This window comes from Canis lupus, chromosome 23 (genome assembly GCF_048164855.1).
Source record: "Canis lupus baileyi chromosome 23, mCanLup2.hap1, whole genome shotgun sequence".
NCBI classification, from domain to species: Eukaryota; Metazoa; Chordata; class Mammalia; order Carnivora; family Canidae; genus Canis; species Canis lupus.
Genome location: NC_132860.1, coordinates 33,974,443 through 33,994,323, shown reverse-complemented (window position 1 = coordinate 33,994,323; position 19,881 = coordinate 33,974,443). Strand labels below are relative to the sequence as shown.

At 36.8% G+C, this 19,881-nt stretch overlaps 1 protein-coding gene across 2 annotated transcripts in view; it reads left to right on the top strand.

The window, feature by feature from the left end:
• The window catches only part of TENM4 (teneurin transmembrane protein 4), a 2,813,748-nt gene that overhangs the window by 319,295 nt on the left and 2,474,572 nt on the right, over positions 1 to 19,881 (top strand). The gene's annotated exons all lie outside the window — the stretch shown is intronic.

Sequence of the window (19,881 nt, the reverse complement as noted above, 5' to 3'; positions counted from 1 at the left end):
GTCTCCCCTTCCATATTCTCTAACATATCTGAAATTTTCACAGTCTTCTGAATGCCCATGCAAATTTGGGGACCAAGAGTTATTTTAAATATTGAATGTCAGAAGGTATTTTAAATCTGGACTTTGGTTTCCTTGGCAGAAATAAAAGCAACTTTTAACTATATGCTTATAGTCAATTGTGTGGGCCAGTGATCACATGTAAAATGGTTTCCTGGATATGTTTCTCAAATCTCCTTTTTTCTCAACTTTCTCATCCACATTGCTCTCACTTTAAGCTTAATAGTACCCATCTTGAAATCATCTGAAACAATGGACTTAAATGAGATATACCTCTCTTAATGTGGTATTTACAACAGAGCTGATACTGCATAGTTTAAGGAGACTTAGAGGTTCTTTGTTCCACAGTCTTTTAAACATTATATCTTGCTATTTGAGGACCCACAGCAGTAAACTTTCTAATATGTAATGCCCTTAGTTTCCAGACTTTCTCTAATTCCTTTGATCTTTGCTTGAAAATCTCCAGTCTTTGCTTGAGTTTATTTTTTCTTTCAAATACTGTGAACAGCCAATAATAGTAGCCAGACACACACTAACATTCTGGCTTAATCTACCCATTTTTCCTAGAACTGTAGGACTAGCAGGCACATTGTTTTACCAAACATTTTATCCCAATAGAACAGAACTCTACATCTTTCCAAACTACTCTGTCTGCTTCCTTGATGCCCACCACCCAGCCACTAAGCCAACATTACATATTTGAGCTTGTTGTTGAAGGAACTGTTTTTTTGTCTTTAAATTTTTTAAAAAAGATCTTATTTATTTATCTAAGAGAGTGAGAGAGAGAGTGAGACAAGCAGGGGAAGGGGAAGAAGAACAAGCAGACTGACTCCCTGATGAGTAAAGAGCTTGACATGGGACTCTATCCTAGGACCCTGAGACAATGACCCTGGCTGAAATCAGATGCTCAACCAACTGAGCCACTCAGATGCCTCGAAGCTGCTCTTTAATTCAAGTTATAGTTAGGCTACTTAGAGTAATGATAAGTGCTATTATAATCTCTAAATTTCTGAGGATTATCACAATAAAACTTTTTTTCTTGCCTATCTAATTGAGTCCTGGAGGAAATCCATGGGGCTCTGTTCTATGTAATCATTCAGTGATCCAAAATGATGGAGGGCTTTGAAGATAGCAGCTTTGAAGGTTAACAGTGACACTGATATCAGATATCAGGCTGACAGAGACAGAGAGATGAGATGTAGAGAAAATCACATCTGTTTCTTAAATACCTGGGTCTGGAAGAAAGTGACATACCACTCCCACTCTCATTCTGCTGGCAAGAAATTGTAATGTTCATTTAATCCCACCTTGCTGTAAGGGAACTGGGACCTGCAGTTAAACAGAACAGATCTATACTATAGAAAAGGAACATGAATCTTCAGGGTCAGTTAGCCATCTTGCTCCAAATGTTAATTTGACAATTAGGTTTATTGTTAGCTGAAGGTGCTAATTTATCTCATTTAATTCTTACAATAAACTTTAATATAGACATAATAGATTGTACCTCCCCTATTTAATCAAATAGAGACTTAGAAATATTAAGTTATTAACCATAGTGACATGGGAAATATTGGGGTCAGAAATCTTAACAATGATTTAATGATTTTTTTTCTTTTTGTCCTTGACATCCTATGGAGAGTGACAATTTCAATTATTTTAAAAAAGAAATGTTTGTTATTTACTGAATGATTAAGAAAATTTTCCAGAATTTCAAAACCGCAGCCAGAACTCACAGAGAACCACAAAGCAAACACTAGAAGCAGAGACTGGAGGGGCAGGGACCCCTGAGTGGCTCAATCCATCAATCATCCAACTCTCGGCTTCAGCTCAGGTCATGATCTCAGCATCTGCACTCAGGAAGGTTCTGCTTGAGTTTCTCTCTCTCCTTCTCCCTCTGCCCCTCCCCCTCCTCTCTCTCTCTCTCTCTCTCGTAAATAAATAAATCTTTTAAAAAAAGAGGAAGGGCAGAAGTACCCATAGTGGTATGGAGCCTATATGACTGAAGGATCTATGCCCAATGTTTGTCTATAAATGTACACTAAATTCTCACAGTCATTCACATTATTGAGTGCCTACAGTGTGCCAGGTGCTGGGTCAGTGTTAACCCTGAAGGAATTTGTTAGTAGAGACACCCCTCTTAAGATAGAAAACCTAGAGGGGCACCTGGGTGGCCCAGTGGTTGAGCCTCTTGCCTTTGGCTCAGGGCGTGATCCCGGGGTTTCAGGATTAAGTCCCACATTGGGCTCCCCTCTGCCTGTGTCTCTGCCTCTCTCCCTCTCTCTCTGTCTCTCATGAATAAATAAATAAAATCTTTTTAAAAAAATATATACAACTTATATGTGTAGCTCTGAAAGGAGAGCATCCTACTGAAGAAAGTCAGCTAGACCAAGAATATCTAATTATATTCTCATTAAATTCATCCAACTTTTGGGCTTTTCTCATGTATCATAGAAGCTAAGTCTTTCCACTTGAAGTATAAGCTAGGGTTCCTCTTGCATAGCTGAGATAGTGTCTTTCAAAAAGTCATTACCAAAAACTTAAGGATAAAAATAGAAACATAGACAAAAAATTAAAAGACCATGATAGTCTACTATACAAGTTTACATTGGTATTTCCTATCATATCTAAGATTGTTTCCAATGCCTGTGAGACCTTCATATTCTACCTGAACTCCAAAGAGATGAAATAGGCCCCATTTCCAGGTTTCTTCACTTCTTAACATGAGATTCTCTAAGATTGGCAGTGTATTGACACTAATCAGCGTGGACCATGCTTCTAAGAGTTCAAATCAGTCTTTTGACTCCTCATAGTACTATCTAAAGGGGAGAGGGAGATTCCATTTTTATTCTACTTGGGCCCTCCCCTTTTGTTCTTTCTAGATATAGGGAATTTAATTAAAGAATTGGCTCTAGGGCTGCCCCACTGGTGCAGCGGTTTAGCGCTGCCTGCAGCCCTGGGCTTGATCCTGGAGACCTGGGATCATGTCCCACATCGGGCTCCCTGTGTGGAGCCTACTTCTCCCTCTGCCTGTGTCTCTGCCTCTCTTTCTCTCTCTGCGTGTCTCTATGAATAAATAAATAAAATCTTAAAAAAAAAAAAATTGGCTCTAGGCACAATCTTGCCCTAACAGAAAATTTTCTGTACACATGTGTAACCATAATTTAATGTTGAGGGGTCACTTTTTAGAGGAATTGTCTCTTTCAGTTTATTCACTTATCTTCCCAGGAACTTACTTTTCCATTCACTCACTCATTAACCTAATCACTCACTCATTGATATGCGCCAAATGTTTTTATCCTCTAAAAAATTCCTGTGTTGAATACTAATTCCCAATCTGATATTATTCAGAGGTGGAACTTTTGGAAGCTGATAAGTTTTGGATGTGGTAATGAGGATAAAGCCCCCACGATGAGAATGGTGCCCTTATAGGAGGATAAAAAGTACACATCTCCCTTACTCTGCTGTGTGAGGATATAGCAAGAAGATAGAAAATCTGTCAGTTTCTTGATCTTGATCTTGAACTTTCCAGCCTCTAAAACTGTGAGAAATACATGTTGTTTAAATCACTCCTCTGTGGTAATTTATTACAGTATCCTGAACTGATGAAGACACCATATATTGATAGATCATTCTGTGGGGGTTTTTTGATTTCATTTATTAAGTGAGGTATTTAGTATGAGAAGATGATCATAACAAAGTATTTGTCCAAATGCAGTCTACTGGAGAAGTAGACTGGTAAAAAGTAATTATAATGCTAGAATGGAAGTGTATATAAGATGAATGAGAACAAAAGAGAAAGCACACATTAAGTTGCTGGAGTAATCAGTGCAGTTTTCCTAGGAAAGATAGCTTGTGGACTGAGGACCCTAGCACACACATGGAGAGAAGATAGACCAGCAATTATAGGGAGACAAGAATGTGAAGCAAATGACATATTCACTTAACTGAACAAGTTCTTAATATCTAGCATATTATGTGGTAGAAACACCAAAACACTAGTGGAATAGGCAGAGGACAGGACATCACATCATTTTAAGGAATTTTGACATTATCCTGAAAACAAAAGAGCATGAAAGAGGTTGTCAATCATTCCTATTTGGTATCTGCTAATGCATATGGGGGAATAGTTTAGGTTTCCCTACAGTCAGGTTCAATGCATGTGTTAGAAGTACTCAGACTTGTGTATAAAACAGCAATCTATTAGGGTAAATGGTTTAATGGAATCTTGCATACATTCATGACCAAGACTCATGAGTGTAGTATTTCCTAATAGAAAATCATTAATTCCAATGGCACTAGACCATTAATCATAATACATTCTTTTGTTAAATCCTAGTGTTCTTGAAAGTGTAATTTATAGGTCAAGTCTCACAAATGCTTGGTTCAGAATAACTGAGGCATTGCTAAAAGGTGCATTGCTTATATCTGCAGTTCACTAATAAGCTTGAATATGATGACTAAACATCCATCATCGTTCAAATGAATTTTAACCCTGGCCAGCTCACATAAACAAATAGCCATATGGTGGCAGACTTAGCTTTTCTCCTCTTATATTATCAAGCACTTGACTCTTTGGGAATCTATAAATGGCCAGATCTTACATAGCATGAGATACTTTGAGATCACGTTAAGACAAAGCAGAGAAGGGAGGAAATTCAGTATACAAAGATGAGAGTTCTTCAAAAATCTATAACTTTAAAATAGGCCAATACTCTCAAATAATATGCATTAATATTTTATAAAAGGAAGAACTAGATACTACCAGTATTTCCTAAGTGACCTGTATACTCTCACTTTAGCCTTGAATATGCAATCTTGCAAATAAGAAAAAAAAAGCCTTAGGAGTCCTACCTAAGACCCCTCTGAATAGATGCTTGGGATGTACTTGGAAGAAAAAAATACTATTTGTCTGCAGAGATAAAAAGAGAATAGTATTTGAGAAAGAGCTAAAAATATAAAGAAGGAAAAAATAATGTGATATTGTATTGTTCACCAGGGCTACCATACATAACACAGTACCACAAACCAAGGGATTGAGGAACAACAGAAATGTGTTGTCTCACAGTTCTGGAAACTACAAGCCTGACATCAAGGTGTTGGGACAGTTTGTTCCTTTGGAGAGCAGCAAGAAAGAAACTTCTCCATGCTTCTCCCATAGCTTCTGGTGGTTTTTGGCCATCTTCGGTATTCCCTGGCTTGTTGAAACATTTCCTCTTTCTCTACCTTCATCTTCACGTGGTGTTCTGTCTGTGTGTGTGTGTCTCCCAGTTGCCTCTTTCTATAAGGACAACAGTCATATTGGACTAGGACCCACTCTAATGACATCATTTTCACTTAATTTCTTCTACTAAGACCCTATATTCTAATAAGCTCATTTTATGAGGTATTGGGGGTTAGAACTTCAACATATGGTTTTGAGGGAAATACAACTCAACACATAATAAATATGTTTAGGAAATCTCATATATTAAATATGTCAATACTGTAGAATGATTTTGAGGTTGGAGTCACATGATGGATGGCAAGTGTACATAATACAAAGAATAAATGCTATTGATTAATGTCAAGCTAGAGTTTGATTTCTAGTGGTGTGTGGTGAGGCTCTATTCGCAAGTTATTTCTACTGTCATTCACTAAGTGCTTACTATTTGCTTATTAGCAATGTTAAATCTTTTGTAAGCTAAATATTTTTGATGGCCCTAGAAAGTAGACAACTTCTCCCCAGTTTACAGATGAAGTAATAGAGGCAACTAGGAGTTAAATAACTACCAAAGTAACAGAGCTAGTAAAAGATAGATTCGGGAATTAAATGTAGACAGCTTTATTCCAAGAATCCATGCTCTGCCTTCCATTTTATACTCTCCCTAAACATGCTTTGCTCTGTACCCTCTTTCTAGTCCAATTGTTTTTCTTATTGACTTGTTCCAAACCTTAAGCTTTGAGGCTTAAATGAGTTTAAGGCAGGCAGAGTACTTATTCTTATTGTAATATGTTATTAATATTATTGTTATAATGAAGACAAAAAAGGAAAAGGAGGAGAAAAAATGAGATAGCAGTATACTTGAGGCCCAGATGGATAAATTTTGGTACAATGGGTAAGATGTTTCATGGAGACAATTGGGTAGAAGGAACATACAAATTTCATAGCATCTGTCAGATGTCTCCTCAGTGGATAAATAGTACCTGGAAAACCAATCAATGCAAGTAATGTTGAGGAAATCTTCATTTAATTAGAATAAATGACCAAAAGAGTTAAACAATTGTTAAGTGAACTTTAAGGAATACCTTTACAACAATGTACTGTAAACATCAAGACATACTAGTCAAGAAGATGAAAGTCTCATTTTGCCATTAGCCTGTCTTAGTAATTAAGTAGCATTAACTGTTATTAATAATTATGGAGTTATTGGCAAGATAAATAATATTAATTATACCCATAACAGTTCATGCTTCTAGAAGTTCTTCAAACATTCACATTTAACACTCTCCTTTCTCTGTTCTCCTAATGATGTCTGGAATAAGCTCATATATGAGTTATCGTGATATCAAAACATAACATGATAATATAACATAGCTGTAATGTGGCAAAGTTTCAATAATTGTCACTTGGAGAGCTGAAAATTACTCCTGTTGGGGTGCCTGGGTGGCTCAGTGGTCGCGTGTCTGCCTTTGGCTCAGGTCGTGATCCTAGGGTCCTGGGATAGAGTTTGGCATCAGGCTCCCTGCAGGGAACCTGCTTCTCCCTCTGCCTATGTCTCTGCCTCTCTCTGTGTGTCTCTCATGAATAATGAATAAAATCTTAAAAAAAAAAAAAAAAAGAAAATTACCCCTGTCATTATTCCCATTCTCATTTAAAAAATAAATTTTTTTCCACCTCCATTAACAGGGAAAGAGAGGAATTTTTCTCTCCCCTTCAGATTTTGCATCTGAGGTGGTTTCTACTGCATGTCTTCCTAGGAAGTACTCTATCTTCCCTCACTGCTTCCACACCTCAGGAGTGAGCAACAGCAGCCTCTTTGGAACCAAGAAGCAAATCTCATCTGTGTGGGAGCCGCCTGAATCTTGAATGATTGTTATGAAACTTCCTCCAGCCTTATTGACGGGCAAGATAAACAGAAAATAATACAAAATTTGTCCTCCCACCTCAAATCTCACTTTTTAATTATTCTGTGTGTTTAGGGAGCAAGCCATTTTTATTATTTCCTTCCTATTCCTCATACACTCAATGAGGCTTCTTCTTTTGATACCTTCTGTTTCCTTTGGGTTTCCTCTCTTTCTAGATACAAGTCTTGACCCACAAGTCTCAGGATTACTGCCACCAATTTATTTCCATGGCGTTAATTACAATACTATGTGATACATTATAATGTCTAAATAATAAGTGATTGCAATGACCTGCAATCACTTAATCTTTTACATGCACAAAGCCTTTAAGAGACTCTTCCCCAAACACAGCACAATCTTCTTTTAGTAGCAGCATTTTAGCAAAAGCTTAGCCCTAATTTCACCGTGAGAACTCTCCTCTCTCCTAACCCTGTCAACCTTCACTCTGACTAGCATCCAGATTAATAGTTATTTAACTGCTGAACAATTATGACAGGTGATTAATTAGTCTCAAGGAGCAGCCACTTGTGCTGCTATTAATCAGCTCATCACCAGACAGAAAGAGAAGGAAAGCAATCTGTATTTGTTACAAAATGGGCCAGGCAGGCATTACTCGGGCAATAAGAAAAGGTCATTGTAGAGCTAAAAGCGCAATGAGCAGGTTCTGTGAGATTGATGAGAGAGAATTATTTTCTGTATATGTTATGAGAGGGGAAAAAAAAAAAAAAAACATTCCACACAGTTTGGTGAAAGAAACTTAATACATAGAGAATACATTCCTCCAGATGTGCAAAGTACTTAAATCTTACACTGTGGGTCTAAATTGATATTTCCGAGTTGTGTTGTAAGGTGAGGTGTTGACTGTTTCCTCATCAATTCTAAAAATATAATGACTACAGCTGCTGAATTTGAACACTAAGTAGAGAATTCATCCATGATCCATGCCCAATACTTGTGTGCCAACTTCCATTTCTTCTTTATTCTTTACAATCTGCCCTCACTCTGAGCCCTTTACCACCACTCAAATCTATCCTGCTCCATTCTTTTCACCATTCGTATAATTATAGACCTCATTAGCTCTTGCCTGGACTATTGAAATAACCTTTTCTTGGTAAGTGCTGTATATGTTACATTGCATGCAGTCATGGTATTTTGTTTCCCCTACAATTAAAATTGGGTAGTGTCATCTTTCTGCCTACACCCACAAATGGGATTATGTCAGTGTCTTTGACATACCTTGTAAGTCTTTTCCTCAATATAGAGCATCATGATTGAGAACATTGTTCTGAAATAAGACTACCTGGCTTGAATTCTCCTTTTTCTCACTAGCTCTTATGATCTTGGGCAAGTGACACAACCTTCATTTTACTCATCTGAAAAATGAGGATAATAATATCTACCTCATAAGGAGCATGCACATTTTACACAGATGAATGTTAGCTATTACTTTCTAGCCATATACCTAGCACCATTTTTTGAATACACGAAGTATATTTGTACCTTCATGGCTTTGATCCTTCTGTTAACTGTTAGAAAGAACTCTCATATGTACTTCTCTTTCCTTCTTACATCATGAATAAATTGTCATCTTCAGCGTTCACTATAAGACAGTCACCTTCTCTAAGATGTCTTTTCTAACTCTCTTTTCCCACACAGAAATGTACATTCCCATCACCTTGCCTTCTTCTGTCACACTGTTCAATCTCAATCCCCTGCTATACTTGATTACATTTAACGCCCCAATTCTAGAGATTAAATTCCTTGTGATGAGAAATGTTATTTTTTTCCCATCTGTATTGCCCAGTACATTGCCTCCCAGCGGTAAGAATTTAATCATTATTCTTGAATGGATGAATGTATATTCCAGGAAAGATTACTGGGCAAGTGGAGAGACTAGCCTCATCAGATAAAATATCTAGTGAAATAACTCCCTTGGCAAACTGAAGATAAAGCAAGGAGTTGATACACTGATTCATATGCTTAAATCGGTATCAACTCTCTAGAGATTGCTGTAATTGGACCTTGGAGAGAATACCCTGGATTGGAACAATTAGGAAACTGCAAACTCTTTGAATCACACTTTCCATTAAAATTACCATCATGCAGGGAACATGATAAAAAAAAATAAAACTAAATAGATGAGGTTTCCCCTAGCAAATTGTCAAACGATGTTGCTGATTGCCAGATCGTCTCTATATGAGGCTCCTCCAGGGCACCGGGGAATTACCAATCATCTACAGCAGGCAGGTCTTAAGGTTTCCATTTATCCAAACTAAAGTGCAGAGTCTGTCTGAGGAAATATGCCATCCTCATCTCTCCTCCTTTTCAGAAGCTCCACCTCAGTTGCTAGTAACACCTGTGTGGAAAAAGGTGCGTGCACTTTTAATTTTCCACATTAATCATAATTTATACAGCAACCACTGGGGGTGTCACAAGCACAAGCTTATGACTTCAGGTGGGTAATAAACAGCAGGGGCAGATCAACTTTATAAAAAACAAAGACACTATTTTCATGTGGTTCAATTTACCCCTCCCTGTGTGGATGCATTTAACTATACCAGAATCGGCTTTTGCAAAGCACCTGAGGAAGTACTTAAACTTAATTGTACTCTGTGCTCATTACTGGAATAGTTAATCAGTTGCAAACTAGGGCAAAGGCCTTTGGGGTTTGCTTCTACTGGAACACTCTGTACTAGTGTCCCATTACCAAGCTGAACCCTATTTTTGACTCTATGAAGTATTATATATTAATAGAAGAATATGTTTTTCTTCCCAATAGTGATGATCCCGCAGAAATAGCATCAAACATTACATCTAATAGTTCCTTTATGTTAAGACTAATTTTTAGAGGATCTTATTTAAACAACTCAACCAAAAAAGTTAGAAAGGAGAGAGGAGAGGATAAACAAGAGGACACTAAGATAGGAGGCTAGGAAATAAATAAAAGGAATTACTCATCCACATACTAGGAGGTCACGCTATATTCTTCCTGCCCAGGCACTGCTGCAAACTATAGGAAGAAAGAAGACAGGTTTTGGATCTCCAGATATAATTTGAGGTTAGTTTCACTAGTTTTGTAAACGTAGATTAATAACTTAGCCTTTCGAACTTTGGTGAACTTTCTGTGAAATGGTTATAATAAAACTCACCCCCCGTGAGTTGGTCACAAACCCCAAATGTGATCATGGGAAATTTATACTGTAAATCTCCAAGGTATTACTCTCATCTCCTGTTTATATGTGGCAGAGCTGATTTGGACTTGACTGAGTTAGACAAAGAATGAAGTTCAGTTTTGTCATTGTTTCATAGGGACACAGAACAGAATCTAGGTAATTGCCAGTGCAATACTTCAAATACAGTTAAGACCAACTTTTTTTTTTTTTTTTGAATTTCTCTTCCTTTACAGTTTCATATTAATGAGGAAATAGAAAATACTCCTCCCCAGTCAGGAGTGATAATTGGACATCTTGTAATTATCTGTCATTATGGGGGGAGGGCATAATGGAGGTTACAATTCTCATTATACGTGCACTCTCATATTTGCTGGAGCACTGATTGAAGCTCTAATAAATACATGAATTTAGACAAACTTACACATACTTTTAGGCATTTAAAAATATCTAATATCTAATACTAGGATATCTAATATCTAATATCAAATAAGGATATCTAATACTGCAAAATTTGTGAAACTGGCATTCACCTCTTCGTCTTTCTCTTTAGGAGGCATTTCCTATTTCTTCATAAGCCAAAATTAGTCTCAGACTGGATTTCACTGTTTATTTCTTCTGGCTAGTACATACATTAACAAAGTTTTCTCTCTCCTTGAATTGCTAAATGTCTGTTTCAAACACTTGACATACTCTTGTCAAATGATTCTCCAATTGACCTGTGTATTTGTCTTCTCCCACCCAACCTCCAATTATGTTTAAAGTCTTATCTATCATAGTGCTGAGTGTAAGATCTATCTTAAAAAGTTAGGATTGTTCCATAAGATTCTTGTTAAAGTTCTTTCTATTAAAAGAAGTTTAGTATTAATATGTTATATTGGTGTTTTAAGTCACATAGTAGGCTGTATATATATTAGTACATATAGTACATAGTGTATTAGGTTAGGAATATACATAGTATCCGTGGTATTATTTTCCTTTGGGACTTCATAGGGCACACAAAATTTTCTGAGATGTCATAAAGTAAGGAAACAGACAATACTTTGAGTAACACAGTATTTCCATCAAGAGCTTTATCATAAACACCTTTATGATGTCATATATATATGTGTGTGTGTATAGACTTTCACCCATTTTTCTCCCTCCTACACATACAATTCCCTTTTAGAGAAAAGTGTTTCTCTAAACCCAGAAAATTAGTTTTTAAATATCACTATGTGCCAGGTATCTTCACATATGAACCCTCACAACAACTGTGTGATTTAGGTATCATTAAAGAAACAGAGATTTTTCCTGATAAAGAAACAGATTCCAAGAGGATAAATGGCAATCCAAAGCTACAAAACCAGCAAACGTCAGTCCTAGAATCTAAATTTAGGACTTATTGACTCCAAAGTGCATCGTTTTTCCTAACATTATTTGAAAGAAAAGCTTAAAATAATCATTAGCCTCGGGAATAATCAAAATGGAAGAATTATGGGGGGGGAAAAAAAACCCTTGAGGAAAAAAAAAGGATTATCCAGATATAGCACTTGGAATTTGAAATTAGCCATTGCTATATAAATACTGCCCCTTTTGGAAGGAAAGAAATAACAATTGAGTGTGCATTCAGTCTTTCCTCAGTAAAATAGGTATTGACATTCTTACTTTATAGATGAGTAAAGTGAGGCTCAGAGGGTTAGGCAAGTTCTCTAGGCAGTTATCCAACAAATAGTGGAACAGAGAGTTACACTCAGAACTGTATGATATTGGAGGCCCTGTGCTGTTCACTGCGACGGGCTGTGTTCTTTTTAGAATAACAATGTTTTCAATGGCTTCCAATTCTGATTTACATTGCAGTGTTTCATGATACATTTAAACTGAAGATAAGACAACTGTAAGCTTACATAATGATATATGTTCCCAGTCTAAATAATACTACATGTGGTAAGGATGAAGGAAAGATTCATGTTGTTGAATCATGAACTTACAGAGTTAGGAGGTCAACTCAGTTGCGCACTCAATATCTAAATATGAGGAAAGTCTGTTTGCTTGACAATTGGCAGGTTTGTCTGATTCTTGGCACTGAGATAATATGAACAGGTGTGAAACAAACAACTCCAACTTCATTTTAAATTTCTAACATCAAACAGTCAGAGCTCCTCTAGTGCTATGAAATCTCCATGCTTCTCTTCTGCTTACACTCCTAGCCAGGTTCCATGATATGTCATGATCAGCTATTAACTGCTAAGATTTCTGAGTATTTCATAGACTATTAAAAGGCAAGAACTTGAGCTCTTAACCCTTTTATGTTGTGGATCCCTTTGGCAATCTTAAGTTCATGTGTTTTTTCTCAAAGAAATGTTTGTCAATGTCTTCAAGTTCAAAAAATGAAAGCACAGATTGATCACTTGCATTCTAATATATTTGTCCAAATATTTTCCTAAAAAGTAATTGATATAGTATTGTTTTCTTCTTTTTAAATAGTAAGATATGAGCAGATCTATAACCATAATTTCAAAATAGTGATAATTGCAAATGATATTTTAATATATCTGCAATACCTGTGAAGATACCTAAAATAATATATTGGAAACAAAGTCACAAGTACTGCTAAGATTATTATTTGTTGTTACATACATTATTTATAATTGAAGGAAACATTAAATTTCAGTTTGTGGTAATAAAAATAAAGATTTATTTTTGGTGTAAGTTTGAAAGCACTCTGAATCTATCCATAGACTACCAGGGATCTAAAGACTCCTGAAGTCTTTGCTGTTTGCTTTGCTACATAGGCACTTCACATATATTATCTCTAATCCTTATAACATCCTATGAGATTGGAGGATTAAGTAACCCTTCTTTTTTTTAAGATTTTATTTATTTATTCATGAGAGACAGACACAGAGAGAGAGAGAGGCAGAGCCACAGACAGTGGGAGAAGCAGGTTCCCTGCGGGGATCCCAATGTGGGCTTTGATCCCCAGACCCTGGGATCATGCCCTGAGCTGAAGGCAGATGCTCAACCACTGAGCCACCCAGGTGCCCAAGTACCCTTCTTTTATACATGAAGATGTTTGATTTCGGAAAAGTAAGTGACTCATTTAGACAAATGAGTGATGAGCTGTTATTCTAGCCAAAAATCTAGTCCTTCTAGTCTACTTTCTGCTCTACTACCAAGTCCAAATTTGCCCTGGGAATTCGTCTCTATGTCACACCATTTTATGTTATATGAATCATTCTATACTTAAAATCCTTAGGCAGTAATCTAAGGGATACTCAAGATTCCAGTTAGAAGGCAATCTGATGGGATCTCTGGGTGGCTCAGTGGTTTAGCGCCTGCCTTTGGCCCAGGGTGCGATCCTGGAGTCCCGGGATTGAGTTCCACGTCGGGCTACTGGCATGGAGCCTGCTTCTCTCAACTCCTGTGTCTCTGCACCGCCCCCCCCCCCCATGTCTATCATAAATAAATAAATAAATCTTTAAAAAAAAAAGAAGGCAATCTGATAAGCTCAATGAAAACTTTGTTATATTTAGATCCAAGTTGAAGACAAGACTTGAATGAAGAAGGCTTCATGAAAAGAAGAGGTAAACCCTCTAGGAAAGATGTGGCGAATGATGCCTGGGTGGCTCAGTAGATAAGCATTGGACTTTTGATTTTAGCTAAGATCATGATCTCAGGGCTGTGAGAGTAAGCCCAATCTGCCCCAGGCTTTGCAATCAGTGGGGTGTCTTCTAGACATTGTGTCCCTCTACCCCACCCTCCACTCATTCTCTCTCTCTCTCTCTCTCAAATAAATAAATATATCTTTAAAAAAAAGAAAAGAAAGAAAAGGCATGGTGTAGTAAGTTTCCTACACAGACAAATAAGTAACTTAGCCCAGCAGGATTACAACATAATCTAGAGCAGTTTTGCTGAGAAAGTAAAACACACACACACACACACACACACACACACACACACAAAAACCACATGAATTCTAAAAGAACATTAATAAAGATTTCTTTTCCCATCAGTATTTGAAAATTGGTTAAAAAATTATGGCAGTTCCAGAAGATGTTATATGTAAATACTTCTAAAAGCTACTGATACACTGTAGAGTGGTTGGCTGGGGTGTGCTTGGCTCTGGGATAAGATTCTTTTTTTTTTTTTTTTTTTTTTTAGGATTTTATTTATTTATTCATGAGAGATACACAGAGAGAGGCAGAGACAGGCAGAGGGAGAAGCGGGCTCCTTACAGGAAGCCCAATGTAGGACTTGATCCCAGGACCCGAGGATCATGATCTGAACCGAAGGCAGACGCTCAACCACTGAACCACCCAGATGTCCCCTGGGATAAGATTCTAGATTCAAATCCTAATCCTAAATGTATCATTTATTAGTTTTTTTTTTTAATTCATGATAAACACAGAGAGAGAGAGAGAGAGAGAGAGAGAGAGAGAGAGGCAGACACAGGCAGAGGGAGAAGCAGGCTCCATGCCGGGAGCCCAAAGTGGGACTCAATCCCGGGACTCCAGGATCGCGCCCTGGGCCAAAGGCAGGTGCTAAACCACTGAGTCACCCAGGGATCCCTTCATTTATTAGTTTTATTGTATCATTTATTAGTATTTTTGTTTGGGGAAATCATTCAACTCTCCATGTGCTACAACTTTCTCAGTGAGAAAATGAGGAAAGTAAGAGTTCTCATGATATTGGTGTTTTATGTGTTTGTGTGTGTGTGCATGAATTAAATGAGTTACATGTAATTTTTCTATTCCTCAGTTTGACCTTTAAAATGTTTGTACCTCATAGAGTTGCTGTAAGGGTTATATAATTATAAAGCACTAAGGACACTGACTTATAAGAACAATATATGTGGTTTTTAAAAGTGTACATTTAAATGAATTCTGTGATCTTGAACTTGAGAATATTACTGTTATTGGAGCCTCAGTTTATTCATTTGCAAGGTGGGGATACTTTCTACTTCATTTTGATGTCTTCATTAAAAACTGTAGAGTCAAATTATATTTGAAATTATGTATTCTATTAAAAACTTGAGGGGATCCCTGGGTGGCTCAGTGGTTTAGCGCTGGCCTGTGACCCAGGGCGTGATCCTAGGGTCCCGGGATCGAGTCCCGCATCGGGTTCCCTGCTTGGAGCCTGCTTCTCTCTCTGCCTGTGTCTCTGCCTCTGTCTCTCTCTGTCTCTCATGAACAAATAAATAAAATCTTAAAAAAAAAACCTTGAACACTTGATATAATATCCTTCATTCCCCAAAACCCCAAAAGCAGTTCACCACATGCCACCACATTTGGCTGCATGTTTTATATCATAGGTTCATTGCAACTTATTATTTTGGGTATTGGCTTTTCTCAAAACTTCTAATGATCTATGGCATTATTTCTAACAATTTTATGCTTTTGAAAGTTGTCATGCTCTCTGGAGATGTTTATGTAAAGTATCCCATGTTTACTATGATTTGTTTCCTTAAAGGTTTAAGGGTTTTTCATGATACATTTGTTAATTTTGCCTGTGAACTTCGGCATATGGTCAGTGTCCACACTGATCTAATGAACTGATAGCTTTCCAGATGAGTGTAACTTTGACCATTATTACATATTCTTAGAAATTACACGTAAAGGGGAAATGAGAAATCAAAAAGAAATCAAAATCACTTAATCACACGTTATTTGTTAGGGAAATTAATTTTTATAATGTCTAAAAAATATTTCTATGGGTATCAAAAATGGCTACATTTAATACTTGGGTATACAGATAACACCTATCTAATCAGTACATTCATTGATTATTTGGAAATTGCTAATATTTTTAAAAACATTTTTCTCTTAAGTATACTACATAGTCCCTTTGAAATTGTATTAATAGTGTGCCTCTTCTTTGGCTGAGTTTGCACATTTTATAATTTTGGTCCAATTCCACATTAAGCTATCAGTTTCCATGAGGTAGAGTCCAACACTATGACATCATTGGAGAATGTCATCAAAAATATGTTACTGCAAGGAACAAGAAAAAGATACCCACTCTTAACCACTTTTATTCAACATAGTACTAGAAGTTCTAGGCTACAGCAATCAAACAACAAAAAGAAATAAAAGGCATCCAAATTTGTAAGGAATAAGTAAAACTTTCACTATTTGCAGATGACATGATACTATATAGAGAGACTCTTAAGACTCCCACAAAACTGATAAATGAATTCAGTAAAGTCACAGGATACAAAAGGAATGTACAGAAATTCATTGCATTTTTATTATTATTTATTATTTTATTGTTTTAAAGATTTTATTTATTTATTCATGAGAGACACACAGAGAGAGAGATTGACAGACACAGGCAGAGGGAGAAGCAGGCTCTATGCAGGGAGCCTGACATGGGACTCGATCCCAGGTCTCCAGGATCACGCCCTGGGCTGAAGGCAGCACTAAACCACTGAGCTACCAGGGCTGCCCTCATTGAATTTTTATGCACCAATAATGCAGGAGCAAAAGAGAAATAAAGAAAACAATACTATTTACAATTGCACCAAAAATAATGAAATTCCTAGGAATAAACCTAACCAAAGTGGTGAAAGACCTATATTCTGAAAAGTATAAAACGGTGATGATGGAAATTGAAGACCACACATAAAAAATGAAAAGACATTGCATGCTCATGGACTGGAAGCACAAATATTATTAAAATGTCTATACTACCCAAAGCAATCTACACATTCAGTGCAATCCCTATCAAAATACCAACAGCATTTTTCACAGAACTAGAACAAATAATCCTAAAATTTATATGGAACCACCAAAGACCCCAAATAGCCAAAGCAACTTTGAAAAAGCAAAACAAGGCTGGAGGTATCACACAAGTCCAGATCTCAAGTTGTATTATAAAACTGTACTAATCAAAAGAATATGACACTGGCACAAAAATAGGTACATGGATCAATGGAATAGAATGGAAAGCGAAGAAATAAACCCAATTTATTGGTTTATTGGTCAATTAGTCTTTGACAAAGGAGGCAAGAATATGCAATGGGAAAAAGACCAAGTCTCTTCAATAAATATTGTCAGGAAAACTGGACAGCAACATGCAAAAGAATGAAACGGGACTACATTTTTTTACCATACACAAAAATGAAACTCAATATGGAATAAGGACCTAAATGTGAGGCTTGAAACCATAAAAATCCTAGAAGAGAGCAAAATAAGTAATTTCCCTGACATTGATCATAGTACTATCTTTCTATATATGTTTCCATGGGCAAGGGAAACAAAAGCAAAAATAAACTATTGGGACTACATCAAAATAAAAAGCTTTGCACAGCAAAAGAAACAACCAACAAAACTAACCTACTGAATGGTAGAAAATATTTGCAAATGACATCTTATAAAGGGTTAGCATCCAAAAAATATAAAAACTTCTAAACTCAACACCCCCAAAAAAACATAAAATCCAATTAAAAATGGGCAGAAGACATGAACAGACATTTATCCAAAGAAGACATTCAAATGGTCAACAGACACATGAATAGATGCTCAACATCTTTCATTATGAGGAAAATGCAAATCAAAACTACAATGAGATATCACCTCACATCTGCCACAGTGGCTAAAATCAAAACAAAGTAAACAACAACTATTGGAGAGGACATGGAGAAAAAGAGACCCCTGTGCACTGTTGATGAGAATGCAAACTAGTGTGGCCACAATGGAAGACAATATGAAGATTCCTCAAAAAATTAACATTAGAACTACCCAAAATCCAGGAATTGCACTACTGTGAATTTACCCAAAGAATACAAAAACACTAATCCCAAGGGATATATGCACCCTATGTTTACTGCAGCATTATTTACAATGGCCATGATACAAAAGCAGCTCAAGTGTCCAGCAATAGATGAATGGGTAAAGAAAAAAAAATATGCATATATAATGGTATATTATTCAGCCATCAAAATGAAATCTTTACATATGCAACAACACAGATGGATCTAGAGAGTATAATGTTAAGCAAAATAACCTAGTTCAAGAAAGACAAATATCATATTTCACTCATATGTGGAACTTCAGAAACAAAACAAATGAACAAAGGGAAAAAGAGACAAACCAAATACAGACTCTTAACTATAGGGAAGAGATGGTTACCAGAGGGGAAGTGGGTGGGGGATGGGTGAGATAGGTAAAGGAGATTAGGAGCACACTTGTCTTGGTGAGCACTGAGTAATGTATGGAACTGTTGGATCACTATATTGTACACCTGAAGCTAATATAGCACTGCAAGTTAACTACACTGTAATTAAAGAAAAAAATGATGTGATCACAGATTCATCTGTGAACTGGACCTGGGCATTTAGAGTCTCCTCATCTATTGCTCTGTCCCTGGAATTTGGGTTCCTCTTGCCTTTCCCACTCTGAGGGGCTGTTCTAAGGACATGGCCTTGAGGTGGTGATGGGATATTGGAAACACCTGTGTGGTATACATAAGTTAGGGCCTCTTTTTAAAGACTTAGTGGGCAGGTGCAGTGATCCATTCATTCTGTTGCTGCCCAAGACAAGCCTTTTGTGTAATTCCCCTTTGCTTGTTAAAACTGCCAACCCCAACACTGAGTGGCCTCTTTCTTTGACCTTTCCCTGCCCTTTGAGTTCAGGGGTCAGTTTCAGTTTACACCCAGGAAACTCCTGAGAGAGTTGTGAACAGACATATAGAGAATAGACACTTGATCCTAGTTAGTTTAAACACAAGTACTAAAAAAATACCCTTTGGTTCCCTTCTTGCTGAGAAACTCAATTCATTCTTCAAATTGTCACCATGACTATCTGAAAAGTAAACAAACAGAACAAACAAAAAACTGCTTATGCCATTCCTTTGCATTCAACCTCCTTGACATGACATTCATTACAGGACTTTTAGGATTAGGGCAAAGATTCCTTTATAGCTTCATCTTTCACTCAGTTCCACAGCACCAGGCATTTAACTCCAGTTATGTCATCTTTCCTAACTTTATATTTTAACCATTTAAAGACCATTCATTCTTTGATCTCTCCCAACGCCCCAGGTATGGTAAACAATCACCAATTATCTTTTACTATTAACTATATGCCATTTTTTTTCCCTCTGAAATTCATGTTTCTGTCTTTGTATGTTCTGTATTTTTCCTCTCTATCATTAGAGCACTTGTTTGGTATTTAAATTTCTCTTTTGTTTCTGTGATCTTCTTCAGAATCAAGACTGTTCCATTCATATGTGGAATTTAAGAAACAAAACAAATGAGCATGGAGGGGTGTGGGGGAGAGAAAGGCAAACCAAGAATCATACTCTTAACTGTAGGGAACAAACTGATGGTTACCAGAGGAGAGGTGTGTAAGGGGATGGGTTTAGTAGGTGATGGGGATTAAGGAGTATGTAAGTGCTGAATCACTAAAATTGTACACCCAAAACTATTATTACACTGTATGTTAACTAATTGGGGTTTAAATAAAACTTAAATAAAAGTCCTAAATTTTTTTTATCCAAAGCATGCCTGTAATGTAGTAAATCCTGAATGAAAGCACAGAGCAGTGAATGATTGAATAAGTAAATGAAC